Raw genomic sequence first — 20,159 nt, 5'->3', positions numbered from 1 at the left:
TCACCATTGGTGGCGAAGTGTTTTCTACTTTTTCTAATTACTTGCTTTTTTTTTTTTTTTTTTGGTGGGAGAGGAGATAGGAAAGAAGGAGAATGAAGAGTGATAATCTCAACAGAAAAAAATACATTTAAAAAATTTGTGTAAAAAAACTTAAGGGTGATAAGTTTAAGGATAAAATGTAGCTTATCACTATGTTAAGAGATATTTTCTAGTTGTAATATTTATTGATTTTTAATTTTAAAATCTTTAAGTACACTAACAATTTTTCAAAGAGCTTGACATTTATAACATACTTAAAAGTTTGCTTTTAAAAGAAATTCTTAAAATGTGAAATTGATAATTAGAATAGGTAATTTGCTGAGGTAAATCCCATTAAAAGGACTTCTTATACAATATAAACAAATTTAAACACTTATAATACACTGCTGAGTGATTTCAGAATTATGATTTCCTGAAATAAGTTTTCTGAACATGCTTTTCTTTTAAATAGATCATACATTACTGAGACTAAAGGTAAAATTTATATTTGGGTAATAATGCTTTTATATAACCTTTTAATATAATCACCATGCAGTTTCTTAAAATTATTCTGTTACCTTAGCCTATGATTCAATTTTTGAGAAATATATTTACTCATAAAATATTTGTGTCATGTCAGATACTCATATAAACTAAATGGTAAATTGAGTTGTATATTAAATGTAAGCTTTTTTTAAAGGAATCTCAATGCTTAACTCATTTTTAGAGATGATGTAATTTTAATTGTAGTGCAAATAAGCATCCCATAATTTAAGTAGGAGTTTTTCCACATTGGGTTTCTTAAAGGAAAGCAGTTCTAAACAGAAGAGTCATAAAAAGTTTAAACTTTCATTCATAAGTTTTTCTGTTGACTCTACTAACTTTGGAATTATAAGCAAAAAATATATTTGATTAATTTACAATTACATATGGAGCTTAAACGAATTTACATGACTTTTAAATGTGTTTTGAATGCTTTGTGATTTGTGGCAAGTCATAACATAGTTTGAGCTGTAAAATATCTAAGAGACCTGATATTTTAAGTTAAACATTGAGCTTTTTAAATGAATAGCTCTTATAAGAATATGAGGTGAAAGTAAGTACAGTTTTTATCCCACATATTTAGAATTTACTATGTAAGATAAGGTGTTTTTAATTTGTTTTTAAAAATAAATTAATGCTTTGAAAAGTTGTTTTTATAATTTATGACATTTGGCTTGTACTTTGGTTTTTTAATGCCTTTCAAATAAAAATTAAATGTTAGAGATAACAGTAATAATGAAGGTAATACATAGGTCAGAACCTTTACTAACTTTATGTATTCACACGTGTGCCTGTGTATGTAAGGAAAAAGGAGCATTTTGTTTGCAGGTAATTATTGTACTTCAGCTATGTGTAGACATAATTGTGTGTTTTTCCTCTGTTTTCTGCTCTTAACACTTTTCCACAAGCATGCACTCATTAATCAAAGACGGTGCACTCCTGCTGAGGGCAGAGAGGTTCATCAAATTGGCAGTCAGTTTGGTGTAAAGAACGGTGTCCTGAAGCTCTTAACTCTCTGGGACATAAATAAATCTAAGGTCTTTGTATGCAAACCCTGGAGGTTAATACTGTATAATTCAGTGTCCTGTCTTTGTTTTTATGATTGATGTTTTTAAATGTTTCAAGCTTGATGCAAGTCTTCTAGTAGGTCAGGTCTGACAATCTGATTGGCCGAAGTAAGAAAGCATTAGGTTGTCAGAAGGACTTTGAGTATGCTGCAGAGATTTTGATTTTTTTTCCTACGAGATCATTGTTATATTGCCTGAGCTGTTATAGGAATGTACCAATGATTGACATCCCCTGCTGTGATAATGGACCCAGTGCATGAAATGCCAATAGTTTGGTCCTATTTGTTCGGAAGCTTACTGCTATTTGTATCCTTAACAGAGCTAACATGTAGAACAAGCAAAACTACTGGGATTTCTCTGTAGAAATAGTGCTGGGATTTGGCTTTAACATGAATTGGTTGCATATTCATAATTTAAGAACAGCTGGTTACAGCAAGCACATAGTCATTTGCAAGCTATTATAACCCATTCCACTCACACATGGAGCCTGTGCTTGGTGGATTTTTTTTTTTTTTTTTTTTTATTGATCTACCTGCATTTAAAATCTGGTCACTGCTGCTACAGAAGCTCTTCATTTTAGCTGTGTTTGCAACATAGAACAGCTTCAATTTTAAATATTTAAACTAAATGCTGTATAAAATGAAGAAGCTTTGAAGGAACCAAATGTAAAAGGTCAATAGTGTATTACTCATCATATGTCTCCTCTTGGCCCAGAACAAACCGACCTAGATTGTACAACCATTGTAATTTTTGGAAAATATGTTTTATGATTTTGTCCATAGATGAATAACCAAATTATCTTTGATATGAAAATATTGTCAATTATATTTTACTAGTTGGGTATAGTTTTAAGAAACAACACAAACAATAAATTGTGATTAATTAGCGTGTAAAACAGTTTCATCTAATATGTAGTAAAATGACAGTACTTTTAATTTTGAGTGGTGTAAGGCAAGATAGAAAGAAAAATCAACAAGACATTACAATTGGATTAGAATAATGCTAATCCTAAAACTATAAAGCTACTCAGAATTTTTAGAAGGAGTCTAATGAGGAGTCTCTTCTGCTTTTTGGGTCACTTCTGGAATATAAAGCACAGCTATACGGTTACAGTATTGAAATGACATGTGTAAGCTAGTCCAGCTATAATAGTTTCCTGCATGTTGTGCTGCCTAGTAGTGACTGAAAAGAGAGGAGGAAACCACTATATCCCAAGGTTTCACATTGAAAAGAAAATCACTTATCCCAAGTGAGAAGAGTAGGAGGAGAAAATGTTAAATGTGATTTCAGATATTCTGGTAGGAATCACAGGGAGCTCTGCCTTGATTTGTGTATGTTGAAGTAAGTGGATGCCTGAGTGATTTACAGTGGTGTGGTGATGATATCAAGCTTTCCACACAGCATAGCGTTAGGTTCACATGTGCATGCATGTGTTTGTCCCTACACTAGATGATGAAGTAGCTTTCAGCACTTCAAGGTTGAGTACCAGTCCTAAGAGTGCATTTTACTGTTTCTTGGCTTCACAAATGGCTGGATATGTTGGTAATATCACAGAATATATGGCCAAATTCAATCTAGCTGATAGTAGGCTGTACTTTTTTCTAAATAATAAATTCAAAGGTTATTAAAGGACAATGTTTTAGTTTTGCAATAACTTTATATATATATATATATATATATATATATATATAGTTAATTTGCCATTATTGGAGGTTGCATTAGTCATTTTGTGAATTATTCTATGCCCTTTTTTTCTCTCCCTTTTGACTATTGGCCTTTCAGTTGATTCCCTGCTCTTTAGCATCTTAACACAGAATAAGCTGAGGAAATAAAAGGAAGTAAATTTCAAATGAGTCTAGTTTCGCTTCCTCCCCCACTTCTTGGTAGATCAGATGGAGAGAAGTCCTTAGATTTTCACCAAAATGAAGGTTTAGGATTTTATTTGTCTACCTTTTCTGGTTCTCATTATAATAACAGATAATTATATTTAGATAAAAAGAAAGGTGAGGTAATGGATTCAATTTTTAAAATATTAGTAACCCAACAAAACAGTAGAAAACTTAGCCAGTACTTGAAAACTGAATTGACTCAATAACCACAACTACAGGAGAATCACAGGTATTTGATACACTTCTATTGTTCTAGTACTAATAATAGGGGAAAAGGAGGGCAGCTACCTTCATTCATCAAGTTTGTACTGAATGCTGTCTTCAAGCATACTCGTGGAATAAAGTTTGTGAAAGCTCAGAGTAGGCGAGAGATGACTTTCGTTCAGAATCATTAGAAAAGGCTCTTTGGTTTAGGCAGCTTTGAATTAGACCAAGAAGAATGAATAAACTGAATATTCAGAGATCTAGAAGAAAGAATGCAACTAAAATAGGACAGCCTGAGCCCCCTCTAGAACAAATTAATTCAGGCTAGATCTATTGGGCATCTGGAGTAGTTGTGCAGCCTTTTTGAGGTCACCCCAGAAGGAAAAGAAAATGTTATGGGGTCCTGCTTTTCCTCCATTGCTTTCAAAGTCTGCTGCTTGGCTTTCTCTGGAGAGGGTGGGTTGATCAGTTTCAAATCATCCGTTTCAATGATAGAACTGTTGTTTGTGGAAGCCAGGTTATAACTGACAAAACTGCCCTTTCTGGTCAGAGTTATTCAAATATTGTGCTTAATGTAAGATTAACCAGAACCACTTTCTTCTCCCTCATTATATTCCTATGCTTCTATAAATGTTTTTTCTTGAAACCTAATGCACGGTCATACCTACTAAGAACATTGAGCAAAGAGGACATCACCTCTGTTTCCCTTTTTTTAGATTTGATGATGACGAGCTAGCTTTCCAAGGGGGTTTGATGTCTCTGACTCAAACACTTTTACTTCTTTTAGTTCCTTTGGATGAATGAAGACAGACCGACATACTGGCTGCACTGTCAATAATGGGAATATCCATAAGGACAAAAAGTAATCAAATGTATAAGCCCTTACTTTAAATTACCTCAGTACTGAATTTCACTTATAAAAGAAATTCCACGAAGAATAGAAAATATGAAAAGGAAAGATTAAAAAAAATTCAAACTCAAATATACAAGAAAGTGTCATAATTTTCGGTGATTAGACTTTTCCATACTTCACTGTTGCTGTACTAAGATAATGAAGTTTATTCATTTTCCTTATTTGCAATATTGTGATGAACATTTACTTGAAGGGATGTGTTAGAAGAAAACCTTAAAACTTTTATGTAATCATTTCTTATCTTGATGATGATGAGTTTTGAGTAAATGAAATGTGAAAATGAGTGGAAATAGAAGGCTATCTAGTGTCTGAGTTTAGACAGAAGCCATACTTATTATCTTTTCTGGTTTCCATGATGACATGGTTGTTGAAACATAGCTTCTGGACTTCCTTGGGAAAAGGGTCATCGTTAACAAAAAAACCATTACGGTTATGTAAGAAGGAGCAAAGCCTCTCTTGTGCATCTGAAAAAATTAGGGAGCGGCCTGTAAGTCACAGGATAATGTATTTCTCCTTTTATGGGTTATTAGTGTAGCATAATGAAAGAAATAGGGTCTGCAAGGCAACAGTAACAGAGATTGTGGGTCACATCTATTTTAAAAGAAGGGTACTGCAGAGCTAAAGGAAATGTTGTTGAGGGTAGGCAGTAACAACGACAAAAAGAAGAGACAGTTTCAAAGAAGGCTTTTAAAGGGGGTCAAGAGGAGTGTAGCACTGTTACGTAATTGAGTCCTCTTGGAAAGTATCAAGAGTTTCTTCATTCTGGTCCAAGTACCTTAGCATTAAATTCCTGTGCGTTCTTATTAATATTTTTAGCAGTTGTTGAGAAAATAACTCTTATCTATAATCATACCTTGGGATTTTGAAGTAGGAAGTTGACGGGTTAGGGAAGGGCTGTGTAAACAGTAAGATCGTTTGTCCAGGAAGAGAACATGTAATAACTTTGGCCAGTTAGGTAAAAGCTCTTTCCCCTTCCCTCTCCAGAAAGAGATGTACTTGCCAAAACTCATAAAAGAGAAGAATTGGTTTAAAGAATATGTAAAAATGCTTTTGTACTAGGTAGGAGCAAGGCATGCTGGGGTGAGGAGGGGAAGAGCTAAATAGAATGTGACCAGAATTTCCCTGTTTTTGTTTTAAATGAAGTGTTGTTCTGTGACATAGTACCTTGAATTTGACCGTTTTCATTTTAATGTGAAACACCGTTTGTGAAATAGGTCATTTTTTGCAATTTATTGCAAATATTTTATTCTTAGGAGGGAGCATCTGATATGTTGCAGCTGAAGTCCAGAGATACAACTAAATTAAGTACATGGGCCTGGGTAAAAATGAATGTTTTTTTCTGTATTTGTAATCTTAGCGCTTCACAAGTGAGCAAAAAATAATACTGTAGCCACCCATGGAAACAATCACTTACTAGTTCCTCATGTTTAGTACTGTTGTGATATGCTAATAGTTCTGTATTAGGCAGCACTGATTAGTTAAATAAATTGTTAGTTAAATTGAGAACAAGAATCACGTCAGCATCTATTTTTTAATAACTAGAAACAATTCAAGGTGCCCAGAAATAAAATGCATCGTCCATAATATGCTCAAGGAGTTAATAATTTACATAGAAAGGATGTACAGAAAGTCTCATCTTTTGTGATTTTTATATTAGAAATTCAATTATTTATGTCAGGAAAAAAGTTTGGGGTAGGAAAGGAAAAACAATTTCTTTTTTAAATTAATTAATTATTTTTTGGCTGCATTGGGTCTTCATTGCTGTGCGCAGGCTTTCTCTAGTGGTGAGCAGGGGCTACTCTTCAGTTGCGGTGTGCAGGCTTTTCATTGAGGTGGCTTCTCTTGTGGAGCACCGGCTCTAGGCGCGCGGGCTTCAGTAGTTGTGGTGCTGGGGTTTAGTTGTTCTGCGACATGTGGGATCTTCCTGGACCAGGGGTTGAACCCGTGTTCCCTGCATTGACAGGCGGATTCTTTTTTTTTTTTTTTTAAGTATTATTTTTTTAAATTAATTTATTTATTTTATTTATGGCTGTGTTGGGTCTTCGTTTCTGTGCGAGGGCTTTCTCTAGTTGTGGCAAGCGGGGGCCACTTTTCATCGCGGTGCGCGGGCCTCTCACTATCGCGGCCTCTCTTGTTGCGGAGCACAGGCTCCAGACGCGCAGGCTCAGTAGTTGTGGCTCACGGGCCCAGTTGCTCCGCAGCATGTGGGATCTTCCCAGACCAGGGCTCGAACCCGTGTCCCCTGCATTGGCAGGCAGAGTCTCAACCACTGCGCCACCAGGGAAGCCCGACAGGCGGATTCTTAACCACTGCGCCACCAGGGAAGTCCCGAAAAACAATTTCAATAGCCATCGTTGACTTAGTGAACTTATGCTCCAAGTGGGATACATGTCCGGTGCTCTCTGTTCCTGAGTAACTCTCACAGTGGGGCATCTTGCAGTAAATGTGGCTCTTATGTCTTAATATAAATGTTTTTTGTATATCATCATAGCTTCTAAATGCAGGCTAGTTATGGGTATCCGGAGCTCAATTAACATAAATTACATCTGCTTTATTGTTGGTGGTAAAACTGGCTGTGTTGGACTTATGAGGGACAGTATAATCTGTCTTCAGTGTGGTCCATGTCAATGATATATATTTAAAATTTTAATAATATTGGAGTATAGTTGATTTAAGGTGATATTTTTTATTATATTTTAATACAACCTACTGAATAGAACCTACCACACTCCCCAATCCACCAGTAAGATGAGTTTCTACTGTATATGAAGTTTGCATGGTTTGAGATAGTTTATGTGCTTAAGTATTCCTGTCCCCAAAATGTTCAAAAAAATTGCTTTGGATTTAAAAGGGTTCAGGGAGATGGTGAAACTTCAGTTGGGCTTTGAAGGAAGTAGTAGATATTTTAGCTTATAACAGCAACCTGAACAAAGGAGAGGATGGAGGGAAACCTACCTAACTAAAATTTGTTTGAAAATCACGGGAGATAAAGTTAGAAAGGGGGTTGGGTTAGCTAATAGATTTTCAAGCAGAGGTGTGACATGATTAAAAAGTTGTTTTAGAAATAAAAATTTGGAAGAAATCTGTTAACTGTATTGGAAGAAATCTGTTAACTCTATAGAAAGAAGAGGCTATTAAAAGAAAGATCAGTAATTTATTACAGAAATTCCAGTGTTAGGTGGTAATGACTAGACTAATAGCAACGTGAATGGGCAGAAGGATTGATATGAGGTACATAATTTAAAGGAATGGGGTTGAGCTAGTTGGGGGAGGTAGGAGATTGTATTACCTTACATTTAAATTAATTTCATATGACCATAACAATAATTTGATGTAGTTGAACGCTTATTTCCTCCTTTTCAGACGATGAAAGTGAAAACTAGAGAGATTGGCTGTGGCTTACCGCTCACCAGTGGTTAGATGTTCTTTCTAATACATCATACAATCTCATGATGAGTTTAGCTTAAGACAGGCTCTCATCTGCTTTTTAAAATCCCTCTACTTCCCTCCTGGTATATCACATTATGTATAGATGAATAATCACATCCAGTTAGCCTAATATTTTTCATTTGCATTTATGTTTATAGCTCTGTATGTATTTATACCACTGCCAGACATCACTTTCTGAAAACCACTGGGAGATAGGAGGCAGCATACCGTATGTTATGGATCCCTGAGTGTAGAATTTCATGACTCCATGATTTTGCGTATGATCTTCCCTATATGCAATTATTATTTTCTTTCTTCTTGCTTGATAGAATCTGCTTATTTTCTAATATCCTTCTGAAGAGTTACTTTTGTGAAATCTTCCCAACTGTCTACCTTCCCACAAGATTATTAGATTCTTCCCTTTGTGCCCCAATTGAGTGCTAATGGTGGAATACATGGTTGTGCAAATAGAGTCCTTCCTTCCTACCTTTATAAATAATGCTTCAGTGAACATTTTTTATTCATAATGCTTTTATTTGTTGTTGTTTGACGTTATTTCATAGCACGGATTCCCAGAAATGCAATTCCTGGGTCAAATGCTAGGAATATTTTAAAACTCTTAATCTATGTATTGTGAATTTGGCTTTTGCAAACATTGTATGATTTTATATCTCAGTAGCAATACATAACTTTACCTATTTACCACACTTTCATTGGATTGGGTATATTCATTATTTTTAGCCCTTGCCAATTGCGTTGCAAAAAACTGTACCTTATTTTTTATTTTATTTTATTTTTTTGGCCATGCCACACGGCTTGCAGGATCTTAGTTCCCTGACCAGGGATTGAACCCAGGCCCTCGGCAGTGAAAGCGTGGAGTCATAACCACTGAGCCACCAGGGAATTCCCAAAAATGTATCTTATTTAATTTGCATCTCTGTGAATAATTAGAGTGACCATTTTTCAGTGTCTTAACCTGTTGTATTTCTCTTTTGTAGTTAGCCTTTGACGTTTACCTGTTATTGCACTGAGATCTTAGTATGTTTATGATAAACTATTTATAAATTCTTCTAAATATTAATGGTATGTTTTAATTGTATTTACTATAATTATTTGGCTTTATAATAGTGTTTTAATTTACAGAAATGTGAAATATTAAATTGTCAGTTCTTTAGATTTTTAAAAACATTTTATTTCCATTTTTAAGCTTAAAAATGCCCTTGGCAGAATTTTTATAGTCACTTCTCATATTTTTATCTTATTTATTTAATTATTTTAAAAAATAAATTTTGGAGGACTAATTTTTCTCAATGAAGGTATAAATCTTTAGATTGAAGAGAAGCTGAGTTTTTTTTTAAATTGAAGTATAGTTGATGTATAGTATTTTGTTAGTTTTAGGTGTACAGCACAGTGATTCAGTTATATATATATATATTTTTTCAGATTATTTTCCATTATAGGTTATTAGAAGATATTGAATATAGTTCCCTGGGCTATATAGTAAATCTTTGTTGCTTATCTATGTTATATATAGTAGTTTGTGTCTGTTATTCCCATACTTCTAATTTATCCCTCCCCTGACTCCCTTTCCTCTTTGGTAACCATAGTTTGTTTTCTATGTCTGTGAACCTATTTCTGTTTTACATATAGATTCATTTGTATTTTTTTTCAGATTCCATATATAAGTGATATCATATAATATTTGTCTTTCTCTGTCTGACTTACTTCACTTAATATGATATTCTCTAGGTCCATCCATGTTGCTGCAAATGGCAATATTTCATTCTTTTTTTATGGCTGAGTAATATTCCATTCTATATACATACTACATATTCTTAAACCAATCGTCTGTTAATGAGCACTTGGGTTGCTTCCATGTCTTGGCTATTGCAAATAGTGTTGCTGTGAATATTGAAGTGCATGTATCTTTTCGAATTAAGAGTTTTCATCTTTTCCAGCTATATGCCCAGGAGTGGGGTTGCTGGATCCTATGGTAACTCTATTTTTAGTTTTTTAAGGAACCTCCAGACTGTTTTCCACAGTGGCTGTACCAATTTACATTCCAATCAACAGTGTAGGAGGGTTCCCTTTTCTCTATACCACCTCCAGCATTTATTATTTGTAGGCTTTTTGATGATGGCCATTCTGACCAGCGTGAAGTGATACCTCATTGTAGTTTTGATTTGCATTTCTCTAATAATTAGCGATATTGAGCATATTTTCATGTGCCTCTTGACCATCTGTATGTCTTCTTTGGAGAAATGTCTATTTAGGTCTTCTGCCCATATTTTGATTGGGTTGGTTGTGTTTTTGATCTTGAGTTTTATGAGCTGTTTGTACAGTATTTTGGAAATTAAGCCCTTGTCGGTGGCATGGTTTGTGAATATTTTCTCCCAGTCTGTAGGCTGTCTTTTTGTTTTGTTTAGGGTTTCCTAACAAAAGCTTTTAAGCAAACAAAAGCTTTTTCCTGCAAAAGCTTTTAAGTTTGGTTAGGTCCCATTTGTTTATTTTTGCTTTTATTTCTATTGCCTTGGGAGACTGACCTGAGAATCAGTCAGAATCAGCACTGACATTGCTACGATTTATGTCAGAGAATGTTTTGCCTATGTTCTCTTCTATGGTGTCTGACATTTAGGTCTTTAAACCATTTTGTGTTGATTTTTGTATATGGTGTGAGGGTGTGAAGAAGTGTTCTAATTTCATTGATTTACATGGAGCTTTACATGGTGTTAGCTTTCCCAACACCACCTGCTGAAGAGACTTGTCTTTTTTTCCCATTGTATATTCTTGCCTCCTTTGTCTTAGATTAATTGACTGTAGGTGTATGGGTTTATTTCTGGACTCTCTGTTCTGTTCCACTGATCCATATGTCTGTTTTTGTGCTAATACCACACTGTTTTGCTCACTGTAGCTTTGTAGTATTGTCTGAAGTCTGGAATGGTTATGCTTCCAACTTTGTTCTTTTTCCTCAGGTTTAAAAAAAATTTTTTTTATTGAACTATTGTTGATTTACAATACTGTATTAGTTTCAGATGTACAACATAGTGATTCAATATTTGTATAGATAATACTCCATCTAAAGCTATTACAAAATAATAGCTATATTTCCCTGTGCTGTACAATATATCCTTGTTGTTTATTTATTTTATACATAGTAGTTTGTATCTCTTAATCTGTTATCCCTATCTTGCCTGTCCCCCTCTCTCTACTGGTAACCACTAGTTTGTTCTGTATTTTATTTTTGGCATTTAAGTCTTCCCCATTCCTTTTTGCTAGGAAAACTGTCTTTTAATGCCCATATTAAGGGCCAACTTCCCATCAGTACTTATTATCTATACTACATTTCCTCAAAATTTCTGCTATAAGGAATGTTAAAATATATAACTAAAGGTCAGCTTTTTAAAGCATTGTCAATTTTTTATTGTTATTTTTTTCTACCTCTTGTAAAAGGACTCTTTCTAAAAAATATTAATTTTATTAGATCTGAACATATTAAAAATAAATTTTCATTGATCAGGTAGGGTTGTCATCCTGGTAAATAATTCTATTTCTTATTAGATACCTGAATTAAGACTATTTGAGAATATCACTTGGACCTTTAAAAAATAAATTCTCATATTATATTTGAGCTGTTTGCTTGCTTATGATAAAAGTAAATTGTAAACGCAGCTCTACAGCTTGCCAGTTATTCCTTCTTACAGTTAATCATGTTCATTGCCCTTTGATTTTTCTTTTTTTATATTCATTTTATTGTTTGTTTTCTAACTTTTAAAAAAATTGAGGTATAGGGGCTTCCTTGGTGGTCCAGTGGCTAAGATTCTGTGCTCCCAGTGAAGGGGGCCTGGGTTTGATCCCTGGTCAGGGAACTAGATCCCACATGCTGCAACTAAGGGTTTGCATGCCACAACTAAAGATCCTGCATGCCGCAACTAAAAGATCCTGCATGCTGCAAGGAAGATCCTGCACGTGGCAAAAGAAGATCCAGCGTGCCGCAACTAAGACCTGGCACAGCCAAATAAATAAATAAATAAATATTTTTTTTAAAAAAGGAGCACTCTAAAAAAATAATTGAGGTATGATTGACATATAACATTATATTAGTTTCAGAAGTACAACATGACTTTTCTTAAAAGTGTATTTTTTACTAAAAAAATTATCAGTTTTGAAAAACACAGAAAATTATTAAGATAAAACTTTAAAATATCCAAAATTCTATTATTTGCTTTTTAAATTTATTTTATGTTGAAGTTTATTTAGTGAAACGAAAGTGTTCATAAATGAAACAGCAAGTTAGTGTGATGAACCTCCCCTCTAAAAGGTGTAAATGACGGGAGTGGGCATGGAGTGAAATACTTTTGTGATATCAACTAAGAAAGAACCAAAAAAACCCATTGGATTAAGCGATAAGAACATTGGTGACCTTGGCAATAATAGTTTCAGTGGAATGGTTTGGACTAAAGGTGAAGAAATAGAAACATGGAGTTTAGATAGCTTTTTTTTTCTTTCTTTCTTTCTTTCCTTTTTTGTAAGGGAAAAGGAAAAGAGATTAGGAAGTGTTCAGGAAGGAAATGTGGGCTGAAGATGACTTTCTTAATAATGAAAATAAAGATATAGCAGCAGGGAATATGATTCAGAAATTCTTTGAGAAGTGAGAAAAAACAGGTTCCAGACCCATGTTAGACTGATTGACATTAACTAGTAGGAGGAGTACTTCTGTAATTAGAGGGAATTGGAAAATCTGTGGATGTATACAACAGTGAGATTGCAGCTTTGGTGGAAAGAAATTTCAGAGAGTTCAGGTTCCAAATATCAGGAATTCTTCAACCAGAAATGGCTTTTTGCTCTTTTTTAATAAAACAAAGTTTTAATTTCCAATCTATTTTCTATGTATGCATGTATATATGTATATATCAATATATACATATATATTTTACAAAATAGCAATGATATATGTAGTTTTGCATTCTGCTTTTTACACTTTATTTTCTTTTTGGATTATATTATGAGCATTTTCTCATGTCATTAAATATTTTTAAACAGCATATCATAATTGATTCAACTATCTAAGTTTGGGACATTTAAATTGTTTTTGGTTAACATATGTTATAACATATAATGGAATAATATTACATCAAACATCCCCAAGCCTTTGTGTATATTCTAATTTATTTCCTTATGATACATTCCTGGAGATTGAATTGCTGTGTCAAAGCATATGAATATTTTACATATACGCAGCGGTATTCTGATATTCTGGTAAATGTTAACAACTGGCTTGTGTGTCTGGTGGAGGGAGCCCTGATTTGTAGTGTGTGTTGTTTTCTTTGGTGTAATACTCCAAACATGGTCTATTTCAATCCAACAACTTAATACCACTGAACAGATATGAGATGTGCAGTCATACAACCATTATATAGTATTTACACCAAACTGATAAAGTAGACGTAAATGATGTCAACAGCATAGGCAATAATAAAATGTAGTAAAATAAGTGAGGTAATTAGGGAGTGATCAGTTTTAAGTGTTTATTACCTTATTTTTAATATAATTTATTGAATGGTAAGTTTATATAATTTAACTTTTAATAATGACTGTGTTTAACAACTGGGTCGCAAAATTCCTGAAAATTTAACAGTTGGCTCTTGTGAGCTATTATGAGTAAGCTCCAGCACACCACTACTAGGTTATCTTTTTTTTTTTCTTTTTTATCCTCCTCTTCCTTTCCTCTTCTCCTTCCTTCTTCCCTTTTCTGATATTTATGGTGGAATTTTTCTTCCAAGATTGCTGCTTTCAATATAGGAAGAAATATAAATACTTAGAAGACAAAATGTTTTATTCTTTTTGTTTATGGCTTCAAGGTTAATCTTGCTTTACTCTTGAATTTTATTATAGATGGACTCTATTCAAGTGAAAGAAGTGAAGTGTGGATTCCCAGGTTTTTTTTCCCAAAACTCTCTTATTGTTTCTAATAATTTTTTACTTGATTCTCTAGGATTTTCTAGATATATAATTATGCAAATAAAGATAACTTTGCTGCCTTTGATTCTAGTATTTATAACTTTATTTTTCTGTGTAAAGAATAAAGTTGGTCAGTACCTACAAAGCAGTGTTAATATTGAGCATCCTTATTTTTTCCTGACTTTGGAAATGCTTCAAATACTGTATCATTGTCTATTGGCTTCTTTAATGATGGCATTTCCCTCACTAGTTTTGGCGCTTTTTGGCGGCTTTTGGTTTGTTATATGTGTTTATGAAAATCACATTGAGCAAGTATCCATTTATTTCTATTTTATTAAGACTTAAAAAATTCAGAAAGGAAGTTTAATTTTATTTAAATGCTTGAGCAGCTTGGTAATTCTTGATGAACTTCTCCATTTACCTTAGTGTTGTTTAAGTTGGTTTGGTTGGTTTTTGTTTTCTATTTTGTGCTAGAGGTTTAGATATTGATGGCCTTTGATATTTGGGGTAAGCAACAAGGTGACCTGAGCAACAGAAAATAAAATTCAGATATGTTTTCCCCTAGAACTTTTTCTCTGAATCTCTTGAGATCTGTGCTGTGGGTGTACCTGTGATCCTGTGTTTGAGGGTCAGCCTTTGATTTTAGTAGTTCTCCTGCTTCAGCCTGGCCGACCTGTGAATGGGACCGTGGGAGGGGGCAGCAGGAAGAGGAGAATGGCCACTCTAATACTGTGGATTATGAGTTTTTTATGGTGAGTCAGTGCTTACTTATGTCTGCCTAGTCAGACTTGATCATTACCTGCAAAAAAATGGCTCTTTTTCAACCCTAATGACTGGTTGAGGAAAATTAAAACAATGAGGCCAAAATGTAGCCCATGATGTTTTTCTGCTATGCGAACATGGGTCCCAAGCTCTGTGATTCCCACTTCTCTTATAGGCCTTCCATGTCCCTAAACTTTAATTCTGCAAGTTACGAGTTAGGGTATTTCAGAATATTCTCACTTATTTCCTAAAATCTACACCTTGTACTCTTGGGGCATATATGTATAAAATAAAAATATTTTTATAATATTGGTATTTTCCTTTGCTTCTTGAATAATGGCATTTCCCTCACTAATTCTGGTCCTTTTTGGTGGATTTTTAGCAGTGATTATGTGAATGGATGCTATCTTATTCAGATTTTAAAGCTCTTTTCACATATCCAAAAAATTCTCCTCAGAAGAGGTTATACCGTTTTAAACTACTGCTGCTGGACTTTGAGAATTGTTTTCATTGTATTCTTAATGGGAATAATTTCATTTTAATTTGTATATCCTTCATTGTTACTGATAATCATAGGTTCCTACATATATTGGGGTATGGTATTTATGTTTGAATTGTTTAGAAGGAGTGGTTTTGGTAAGAGTTTTGGAGTGATGTGATAACAGTAACCCCCAAACAGCTGGTCTCACTGTAAGGTATGGCTGGTTATTTTCACAGGTGCAACAAGAGTGTTAGCCATGTAGGCCTCCTTGAGTTGGCTTTTGCAAACCTAGAGCCTATACACTACTGTACAACTATTAAGGCTACAACATTAACTTGACTGTAACTTTCCATTAGGGAATCTCAGCTAGGACATTTAAAAGCTACTGTTACTTGCTTTCCTCAGGCTAGGGAAGCAAGCCCAGGACACTACCAGATTTCACCTACAGAAGTACCCTTAAATATCCCTCAAATTTTTTAAGGTTCCTAGCCTGCCAGCAAGCCATCTTCCTTATCACATGTAAGGCTGAGCCTTATAAGCCAGGGACCAGGCCAGGTTTCCTGCAAGGGCTCTCTAGGCATTGGATCCTTAAGTAAAGCCAGCCTTAGTTTCTTACAAATACCTGTTTAAGTGAGCATTGTTCTCAAATGTGATACTCTAGGTAACAAAACTTGGGTTGCTTAATAGATTTGTCCAATTATATCCTAATAAAAAGGAGGACAGATTCTTAACTGTATCTGTGCAAATATCTCTACTGCCATGAAATGGTGATTCTCCAAAGAGTTTCTGAATTCTAAGGGTTAGAAAGAGTCAGATAATATTTTTAAAGCTTCATTTTAGTTTACAAAAGCAGAGTTTACTAAAGTGTTGTGGTTATAGATAGCTTAAGAAGAAAGAAAACAGAACACTAAAACATTATCAACAATATTCCAGTCAAATAAACTTTCTATAGTCAGTTCATTCAGTACTATGTGTGTAGTTTTTGTTGTTGTTTTTCTGGAGCTTGGGTTAGCTGTCTGTTGTTATGAACGTTTCTGCTTCTAGAGTAAAAAGAGTCCTGGAAATTTTTACTTAGTCCAAAGATGGTCTGAAAGTTGTTCGAGAGATGTCACCAAAAAGCCTTACCGATATTTTATTCTTTGAAGTGTTAATAGTTACAAGTACCTGGCACAGTTCTTTCCACAAGCTCTGAAAGTTTTTTGTTGAAGACACAAACTCTCGCTTATAGCTTATGGTAGAGCTTTCAAGAAAACATCAAAGTAAAACAAAAGCTCTCTGTGAAAAACAGAGACTTAATGGCTGTGGTTAATTTGTTACTCTAATTCATAATATGAAAATGGAAGAGTGTAAAATTCTTTATTGGGGTATGATATATAAATGTGTCATAAAAGTTTTGATCAGCATTTCCCCTGAGGGTAAAAATATAATGGACAGTGAGGGCATTGACACATCTCCAGGGACTTCTCACAACACAAAATTTCTGAAATATTTACATTAGTAACACGTTACCTATACAGACTTAACCTAGGAAAGGATAGGTGTCTTTTTTGATTTGACAACTTTTCCCATGTGACTCTTAGAATAGTAACATATAAAACAAACCTAATTCTTTCTAACACCTCTGTTTTTATAAGGTGAAGCAACAAATCTTTCTGGCTTTCTTGAGGCACCCTGGGAAATCTCAAAGATAGGTTAGTATAAAATATTATAAAAAGTTTTATATAGTCTATATTTAGGATATGATTAGGAAAATGCAAAATTGAGAGTTGTTAGAAGATTTGGGGCTTGATAAAAATAGAATCATGGGTACCTGAGAAATAATATTTGGTTATCTATTTAATCAAAGTAACATTAAAAATAAACATAGAAGGTAATATGTTTGCTGATTCATAAGTGAGGAGGAACCTTTATTACTTTTTTTTTTCTTTAGATAATCAAGGAAATAAAAAAGTGAGCCTAAAGCACAGAAAATTATTCTGGTAGGACACAGCATTTCTACTCTTTACGCACACTGCACAGAAGGTATGGAATAGCCTTTCATATTGAAGATAAAGGTATTAATCAGTGCCTCAAGGAAGCAAGCCCATCAACATTGAATGAAATTTGCTAAAATTTAAAATGTTTCATAGCTTCTTTTCAGAATTGGCTGTTATAAATCAAGGCAAACAAAATTCACTTTCCAAGTTAGGTCCTTCTTTATTGTCTTTCACGTTCTGGAATAAACAGACACTTCACTTGAGGTTAGTGGTTCTAAGGGGATCTGCGAGGTCAAAACAATATTTGTAACAATACTAAGATGTTATTTGTATTATTGTGCAATACATTAATCATTGCTATTTTCAAATGTATCAATAAATAAGTATTTAAAATAATACCTCGGTTTTAATTTCCAATATGGTAAACATCAATAGCTATAATCCATATAAAATAAAAGCTCTTTGGAGTCCTCAGTAATTTGTAAGAGGAGAATGGGGTCTGGAGACCAAAAAAGCCCAAGAATCCCTTCTTTGGGATGAAACACTTTTTTTTTTTTTTTGGACAAATAAATGCACATACTCGTTGTACTTCTCTGTCACTGTTGCTCCTAAGGTAGCCTCAGCTGCTCATATTGATTGTACCTTTTAGCTAAACTAATTTCTGTTTCATAGAGAAAAGTTAGGGGTGGGTAATTGAGAACTGTCTGCCATACACCAGCATTTTAGCAGACTAGCAGAGCTCTTGATCACACACAACTTTTTATAGCCATATAAATGCCTTTAAACCTTAAAGAGGCAAAAATTGACACTTTCATTAACATGACCCAGAACAATAGCCTGTCAATATTAAAATAAGAAGCAAAAGTATATAAGCTTAAAACTATGCTTAGTAATTAACATTTCAGTATTTTATCTTACTTAAATTTTTTTCTAGGACTCTAATAATCATCATGTAGTTAACTCAATTTAATATCAGTCCAAGGCTTTAGGTTACCTAAAGATCTTGAAATTATCTTCAAGCTGCCATGCTACAAAATAGTTACTGTTGAAAAAAAATTTTGCTAGAATAATGATCCAATTTATTAGAACATAGAAATTTTTCAAAATTATAAACATTGTATGAGATTAATTTTAGCTTATTGGGTTAAAGCCATAACTTTTTTTAAACAAAATTTATTAAATTAATCTGTTTACCAAAGATTTGCCTTAATTATGCAAACTTGGGTTCTTAAAAGGTCCTGACTTTGTTTTTATAAGTATTTTTTAAATTTGTTTTGTAATGCACATTTAAAATATTAGAAGTTCAGTTTTCTTATTGTCTGAGAAATTTGGTTTAAAGACAATGAAAGACCTGGAAATGGATAGTGGTGGTACTGCACGATATGAATATACTTAATACCACTGAAATGTACATTTAAAAATTGTTACAGTGGTGAATGATATGTTATATATATTTTACCACCAAAAAAAAAAAGACAACGAAAGGCACAGATAAGGCACAGGTAAGATGTCCTAGATAGGATATCAGCAATCTTTCTTTGCCTTTGCTAAAGTCTTCCACAATTTTTCCTCTTAGGAACGTTATTACAAGAGAGGTAAGATTTGGATGTGCAGAACTAAAGGTACAGTTCAGATTGTCTATAGATAAAGATGAGATGCAAAAATTTGGCCAACGTTTGCATGTTCACTGTGGAAAACAGTGGTAGATAGGGTTGAAATATAGCTTTTGGACATACTCTGTGTTTTCTGATTTACAGGTTTCTGTTTACAGGTTAGGACATCTTATGTTTTATAAATGAACATTAAAAAAATTATTTCATTTGTCACAAGGAGATGGGGGCTTACAATTTTTCTGTTTCCCTTAGCAGTAGGGCAAGCCCATTTGGTAGGAGTTTTGGCCAAACTGCATTACATTTTAGTGCTTTACTTTGTGATATATTTGTCAAGTATTTGCTAAAGGCAAGGAACTCTTAGAATTGGGGTGGGAGAAAATAAAAAGATGAGTAAGATACTTTATTGATTATCTAATTCTGTTTAGCAAAAAATTTCTAAGATTTAGCAGCTTAAAACAACAAATATTTATTTCAGTCTCTGTGGGTCAGGAATCTGGGATTAATTTAGGTGGTTTTAGCTCGGGTTTTCTCACGAGGTGGCTGTCAAGTCTTTTGGGACGGCAGTCATCTCAAGTCTCAGCTGTGGCTGGCGGATCTGCTGCCAAGCTCACAGGTTACTGGCCGACCTCAGTTCCGTGTTGGCTTTGGCAGGAGGCCTCAGTTCTTTGTCACATGGTCATTTCCATAGTGCTGCTTCTGACATGGCAGGTTGCTGCCCCCAGAGTGAGTGATGAGAGACAGAGACAGAGACAGAGACTCTTTGCAGTGACAGTGTTTTGAGAGAGGAAGAAGAAAAGTTTGAACATAAAGCAATTTGGAAAAGAATAAACAGTTTAAAAATTCTAATAAAGTCATGATTTTGGATACTCACAAACTTAAGATGATCCCAGAAATACTTAGAAAATATACTGAAGAAATTTCCATTCTAAACACATTGTATATATTTCACTGGTATAAGGTGTGTATGTGTGTGTGTGTGTATGTGTGTGTATACAGGAAAGGTTCATATCAGTATTAACAGAAGGTTTATTTTCATTCTTAAAGATAGCTGCTTTGCTTGACTTAAAAAGTCATATTAGGATCACTATTTCAAAGAAAAATCTTAAAATCAAGTTCTATTTAGGATCACAAAATATGGTATATTTAAAAGCCTTAAATCTAGTACTGTGAATTTTGTTCTAGAAAGTGAATCAGGACATTTGGTGATTCTAGGTTTTTGTTTTGTTTTTGTGGCCACCCATGGTGGGAGTGGAATCAAATTTTTAGAAAAGTTAAAAGTAAAATGTAAATAATTCTCAATGAAAAC

At 33.9% G+C, this 20,159-nt stretch overlaps 1 protein-coding gene across 1 annotated transcript in view; it reads left to right on the top strand.

The window, feature by feature from the left end:
• The window catches only part of BAZ2B (bromodomain adjacent to zinc finger domain 2B), a 307,588-nt gene that overhangs the window by 15,982 nt on the left and 271,447 nt on the right, over positions 1-20,159 (top strand). The gene's annotated exons all lie outside the window — the stretch shown is intronic.

Source organism: Balaenoptera physalus (assembly GCF_965194825.1).
Source record: "Balaenoptera physalus genome assembly, chromosome: 6".
Classification (NCBI taxonomy): domain Eukaryota; kingdom Metazoa; phylum Chordata; class Mammalia; order Artiodactyla; family Balaenopteridae; genus Balaenoptera; species Balaenoptera physalus.
This window is presented reverse-complemented; position numbering and strand designations above follow the sequence as displayed.